The sequence below is a fragment of the Hippocampus comes genome, unplaced genomic scaffold (assembly GCF_001891065.2).
Source record: "Hippocampus comes isolate QL1 unplaced genomic scaffold, H_comes_QL1_v1.1 scaffold410, whole genome shotgun sequence".
NCBI classification, from domain to species: domain Eukaryota; kingdom Metazoa; phylum Chordata; class Actinopteri; order Syngnathiformes; family Syngnathidae; genus Hippocampus; species Hippocampus comes.
Window position 1 is genome coordinate 25211 of NW_017805042.1, and position 5868 is coordinate 31078.

Here is a 5868-nt window from a genome sequence, read left to right on the forward strand (position 1 = left end):
TTGGTCAAAGGGGGGGCACCGGGTCCCCCCCCGGTATCCAGGCCTGAGGGTGCGGCTCGCTGACGAGCGCCTGGTGGCCAGGCCTACACCCATGAGGCCCGGCCGGGCTCAGCCCAAAGAGGCAACGTGGGTCCTCCTTCTCATGGGCTCACCACCCATGGGAGTGGCCAAAGAGTTCGGGTGCAGTGTGAGCTGGGCGGCAGCCGAAGACAGGGACCCTGGCAGTCCGATCCTCGGCTACAGAAGCTAGCTCGAGGGATGTGGAACGTCACCTCTCTTGCAGGGAAGGAGCCCGAGCTTGTGTGCGAATTAGAGAAGTTCCGACTGGATATAGTCGGACTTGCCTCCACACACAGCCTGGGCTCTCATACCATTTCTCTCAAGAGGGGTCGGACTCTCTTTCACTCTTGAGTTGCCCACGGTGAGAGATGGAGAGCAAGTGTGGGCTTACTCTTTGCCCTCCGGCTCAGCGCCTGTACATTGGGGTTCACACTGGTAGACGAGAGGGGGGTCCTGACTGTTGTTTGTTTGTGTGTACGCACCCAACAGCAGTTCAGCGTACTTGACCTTTTTTGGAGTCTTTGGAGGGTGTGCTGGAGAGTACTCCTGCTGGGGACTCCCTTGTGTTGTTGGGGGACTTCAATGCTCATGTGGGCAATGACAGTGAGACCTGGAATGGCGTGATTTGGAGGAACGGCCCCCCGATCAGAACTCGAGTGGTGTTTTGTTGTTGGACTTCTGTGCTTGTCACAGATTGTCCAGAACAAACATCTTTGTGTAAGTGTGTGTCCATAGGCACTGTAATCACTCACTTCTCGCGGTTTATGAATTACTTTTTTAATTAAATTAATTTTACTTCAATTACTTTTACTTTAATTTAATTATATTTACTTACAATTAATTGATTGATTGTTACACCCGCGACTGCTTTCAGGCTCCAGAATAAAAAATAAAATGTGTGAAAACCAGGAACAATTGTAAATTGCACAGCCACCTTATACCAGTTGCATATATGCTTTTATACATCTAGATCTATATATTATATATCTATATTTATATTGACTTATATCTACATCTATATTTATATTTCACTTATCCTGAAACCTTTATTTTTGTGCATTCTTCTTTCTACCCCCCAATTTTGCTGCTGTAGACTGTAAATTTTCCCAGTGTGGGACACATGGACGTAATTTTCACTCACATACACACCCATAGTCTAATAAGTTCAGTATGTCTTCCAGCGCCCTCACCCTTTAGGTCGGATACACCCCTGTATTATATTCCCATTGAGAAGTAAATTCGAGGGCGAATGGGGAGATCATTGGGGTGACGTACAGAGAACTGAAACCTCACGCTTCTCCTCGTTTGCCCCTTTGAGTGATTGATACCAGAATCCATTGTGTCCTCTCCTCATTGGGTCTTTATTATGAATGTCTAGTTCAGTGTTTTTCAAACCCTGTGCTGTGGCAATTGTCAGGTGTGCCGTGGGAAATTATCCAATACTGTATGTATGTCTGTGCGGTCGATCGTCTGGAAGAGTAACCATGTAGTACTCTTCCATACTGGTAGGAAGCAGCAGCAACAGCGAGGAAATTGCCTTACGCTTAGAGACAAGCGCAATTTCCGATTCAAGGCAATACAATGAAAGGTATCTTTCATTTAGATTTTACGTTTACCGGAGATGCAACTGCACCAATGTTCCCTGTAAGCGCACTGGTCGCACTCTCTCTCTCTCTCTCTCTCTCTCTCTCTCTCTCTCTCTCTCTCTCTCTCTCTCTCTCTCTCTCTCTCTCTCTCTCTCTCTCTCTCTCTCTCTCTCTCTCTCTCTCTCTCTCTCTCTCTCTCTCTCTCTCTCTCTCTCTCTCTCTCTCTCTCTCTCTCTCTCTCTCTCTCTCTCTGTCTCTCTCACCCCTTTTTCTCGTGCTCTCTCACTCTTTCTTTCTCTGCCCGCCGCGCATGAAGCAAACAGAAGAGACAGTATGCCAGAGAATCAACAGCATGACGTGACACACACAAGGCTTCTCAAGTGTCTCGTCTCACTGGGCGGGGCTGCGAAGATACGCAGCCAATCAGCTCACAGGATAAATCCACTCGTGCTGTCATTGGTCGACATCGCACCGGAAACCAATCATGCGCCTTGAGGCAGTGCCCGTTGCCTAATAGTACAGGCATGATGGGTGTTTTTGTCTTCTTGTGTCTTGCAGATATCAGCGAAGATGCTTGTCCTGAGCGGCTGGATGCAGAGCCCTTTCACATGAAAGAAGAAGAGGAGAACAAAGAGGAAGAACAACAGGTCCGATACATTAAAAGAGAGGAGGAGCCAGATTACCCTTGCACGAAAGATGGTGAGAACACATCATCAAATGATGATGATGAGGATAAAGAGTCTGATGGTGATCTGACATGTCACACTGACAAAAAAACCCTCGAAATGTTGTCAGTCTGGGAAGATGTTTGCTTGTCAGAGTGCTTTGAAAATACATGAGAATCCACACTGGTGAGAAGCCTTTTGCCTGCTTAGTTTGTGGCCAAAGATTCTCTTGTAAAGAAAACTCTTCTTGTGTCTCTCAGATATCAGCAAAGATGCTTTTCCCGAGCGACTGGATGCAGAGCCCTTTCACATGAAAGAGGAAGAGGAGAACAAAGAGGAAGAACAGCAGGTCCTACACATTAAAAGAGAGGAGGAGCCAGATTACCCTTGCATGAAAGATGGTGAGAACACATCATCAAATGATGAGGATGAGGATGAAGAGTCTGATGGTGATCTGACATGCCACACTGACAAAAAACCCTCGAAATGTTGTGAGTCTGGGAAGATGTTTGCTTGTCAGAGTGCTTTGAAAAGACATGAGAATCCACACTGGTGAGAAGCATTTTGCCTGCTTAGTTTGTGGCCAAAGATTCTCTCATAACAGAAGCCTAATGAACCTCACAAGAACCCACACTGGTGAGAAACCTTTTTCCTGCTCAGTTTGTGGCCAAAAATTCTCTGAAAAGAGAACCTTAAAAATACGCACCAGAACGCACTCTGGTGAGAAACCTTTTGCCTGTTCAGATTGTGGCCGAAGATTCTCTCATAAGGGGAGCCTAATTAACCACACAAGAACCCCCACTGGTGAGAAACCTTTTTCCTGCTTAGTTTTTGGCCAAAAATTCTCTGAAAACAGAACCTTAAAAATACACCAGAACCCACACTGGTGAGAGACCTTTTACCTGTTCAGATTGTGGCCAAAGATTCTCTCAGAAGGGAAACTTAAAAAAAATCACACAAGAACCCACACTGGTGAGAAACCTTTTTCCTGCTTAGTTTGTGGCCAAAAATTCTCTGAAAACAAAACCTTAAAAATACACACCAGAACCCACACTGGCGAGAAACCCTATTCATGCTCAATTTGTGGTGAAAGATTCCTTCTGCTCAGATTGTGGCCAAATATTCTCGTGGGAGTCTCAGATTAAGAATCACAAGTGTGATGACGCGATGAACAGTTATGAAATTTTCCGCTCCCATCTAATCAGGCTTCATCAAGCAAATTATATTTCATCGACCTTCTTATTTAGATGATGAAGTTTTCTTTTCCTTGAGTGCATTGAAAAGTGTTTTTTTTTTGGGGCTGTAAACCACCATGGACAAAAATAATCAAAGAAAGAAAAATCGACCACGAAAATGTGATGCTGGTCATGTCACATTTTGAGTTGAAATCAGAACTAATCTAGCTATCTGAGTAACCTTCATTGTAATTATAAACCAGAATTCCATGGGTGTTTTTGTCTTCTTGTGTCTCTCAGATATCAGCAAAGATGCTTTTCCCGAGCGACTGGATGCAGAGCCCTTTCACATGAAAGAGGAAGAGGAGAACAAAGAGGAAGAACAGCAGGTCCTACACATTAAAAGAGAGGAGGAGCCAGATTACCCTTGCATGAAAGATGGTGAGAACACATCATCAAATGATGATGATGAGGACAAAGAGTCTGATGGTGATCTGACATGTCACACTGACAACAAACCCTGGAAATGTTGTCAATGTGGGAAGATGTTTACTTTTCAGAGTGCTTTGAAAAGACATGTGAGAACCCACACTGGTGAGAAGCCTTTTGCCTGCTTAGTTTGTGGCCAAAGATTCTTTGAGAAGGGAACCTTAAAAAGACACACCAGAACACACACTGGTGAGAAACCTTTTTCCTGCTTAGTTTGTGGACAAAAATTCTCTGATAAGGGAAACTTAAAAAAGCATGGAAGAATACACACTGGTGAGAAACCTTTTTTCTGCTTAGTTTGTGGCCAAACATTCTCTCGCAAACAACATTTACATGCTCACAAAAGAACCCACACTGGCGAGCACCCGTTTGCCTGCTTAGTTTGTGGCCAAAGATTCTCTATGAAGGGAAGCTTAACAATACATGCGAAAACACACACTGGTGAGAAACCTTTTTCCTGCTTAGTTTGTGGCCAAAGATTCTCTCAGAAGGGAACCTTAAAAATACATACCAGAACACACAATGGCGAGAAACCCTTTTCATGCTCAGTTTGTGGTAAAAGATTCCCCCACAAGGGAAACTTAAAAGTGCACACAAGAACACACACTGGTGAGAAACCTTTTGCCTGTTCAGATTGTGGTCAAAAATTCTCTGACAAGAGAAACTTAAAAAGACACACCAGAACACACACTGGTGAGAAACCTTTTGCCTGTTCAGATTGTGACCAAAGATTCTCTCAGAAGGGACACTTGAAAAAAATCACATGAGAACCCACACTGGTGAGAAGCCTTTTGCCTGTTCATATTGTGGCCAAAGATTCTCTTTTAAGGGAAGCCGAATTAACCACACAAGAACCCACACTGGTGAGAAACCTTTTACCTGCTCAGTTTGTGGCCAAAAACCCTCTGAGAAGAGAACCTTTAAAAACACACCAGAACACACACTGGTGAGAAATCTTTTGTCTGTTCAGATTGTGGCAAAAGATTCTGTCAGAAGACACACTGAAGAGGACACACAGGAACCCACAATGCTGAGAAACATTTTTCCTGCTCAGATTGTGGCCAAATATTCTCGTGGGAGTCTCAGATTAAGAATCACAAGTGTGATGACGAGATGAACAGTTATCAATGAAATTTTCCGCTCCCATCTAATCAGGCTTCATCAGGCAAATTGTATTACATCTACTTTCTTATTTAGATGCTGAAGTTTTCTTTTCCTTGAGTGCATTGAAAAGTGTTTTTTTTTTTTTTTATATCTTGGTTGTTGTAATGAATTAGAAAATTTGCATTGTTAATAACGTTATAATACTTTTGTATTCTTCATTATATAATGTAAAATCCTCGTGTCACCCCTCGGGTGGTGTCCGTTCCCCATTCAGCTTTTTTTGGTTGTTGTAATGAATTCAAAAATTTGCATTGTAAATAACGTTATAATAGCTTTGTATTCTTCATTATATAATATAAAATCCTCGTCTCGCCCCTCGGGTGGTGTCCGTCCCCCATTCAGCTTGGGTCCTCTACCAGAGGCCAGGAAGGACCACCACAGGCACGACTGTCACTTTTACCTTCCAGGCTCTCTCCAGCTCCTCTCTGAGCCCTTGGTATTTCTCGAGTTTCTCGTGTTCCTTCTTTCTGATGTTTCCATCACTTGCAACCGCTACATCCACTACAACGGCTTTCCTCTGCCCTTTATCGATGATCACGATATCCCGTTGGTTCGCCATTACCATCTTGTCAGTCTGGATCTGGAAGTCCCACAGGATCTTCGCTCTGTCATTCTCCACCACCTTCGGAGGTGTTTCCCATTTTGACCTTGGGGTTTCCAGTCCATACTCCGCACAGATGTTTCGGTAGACTATGCCAGCCACCTGGTTATGGCGTTCCATGTAGGCTT

The 5868-nt window shown here is 44.2% G+C and overlaps 1 long non-coding RNA gene across 1 annotated transcript; it reads right to left on the reverse strand.

Annotated features, from left to right (window-relative positions):
* Window positions 1-2963: 2963 nt before the first annotated feature.
* On the reverse strand, window positions 2964-3302 carry LOC109512591 (uncharacterized). The gene is made up of 2 exons (XR_002167559.1): window positions 3214-3302; window positions 2964-3047 (listed from the first exon to the last, which is right to left on the reverse strand). It is a non-coding gene; the product is annotated as an uncharacterized LOC109512591 (long non-coding RNA).
* Between the last annotated feature and the right edge of the window lie 2566 nt (window positions 3303-5868).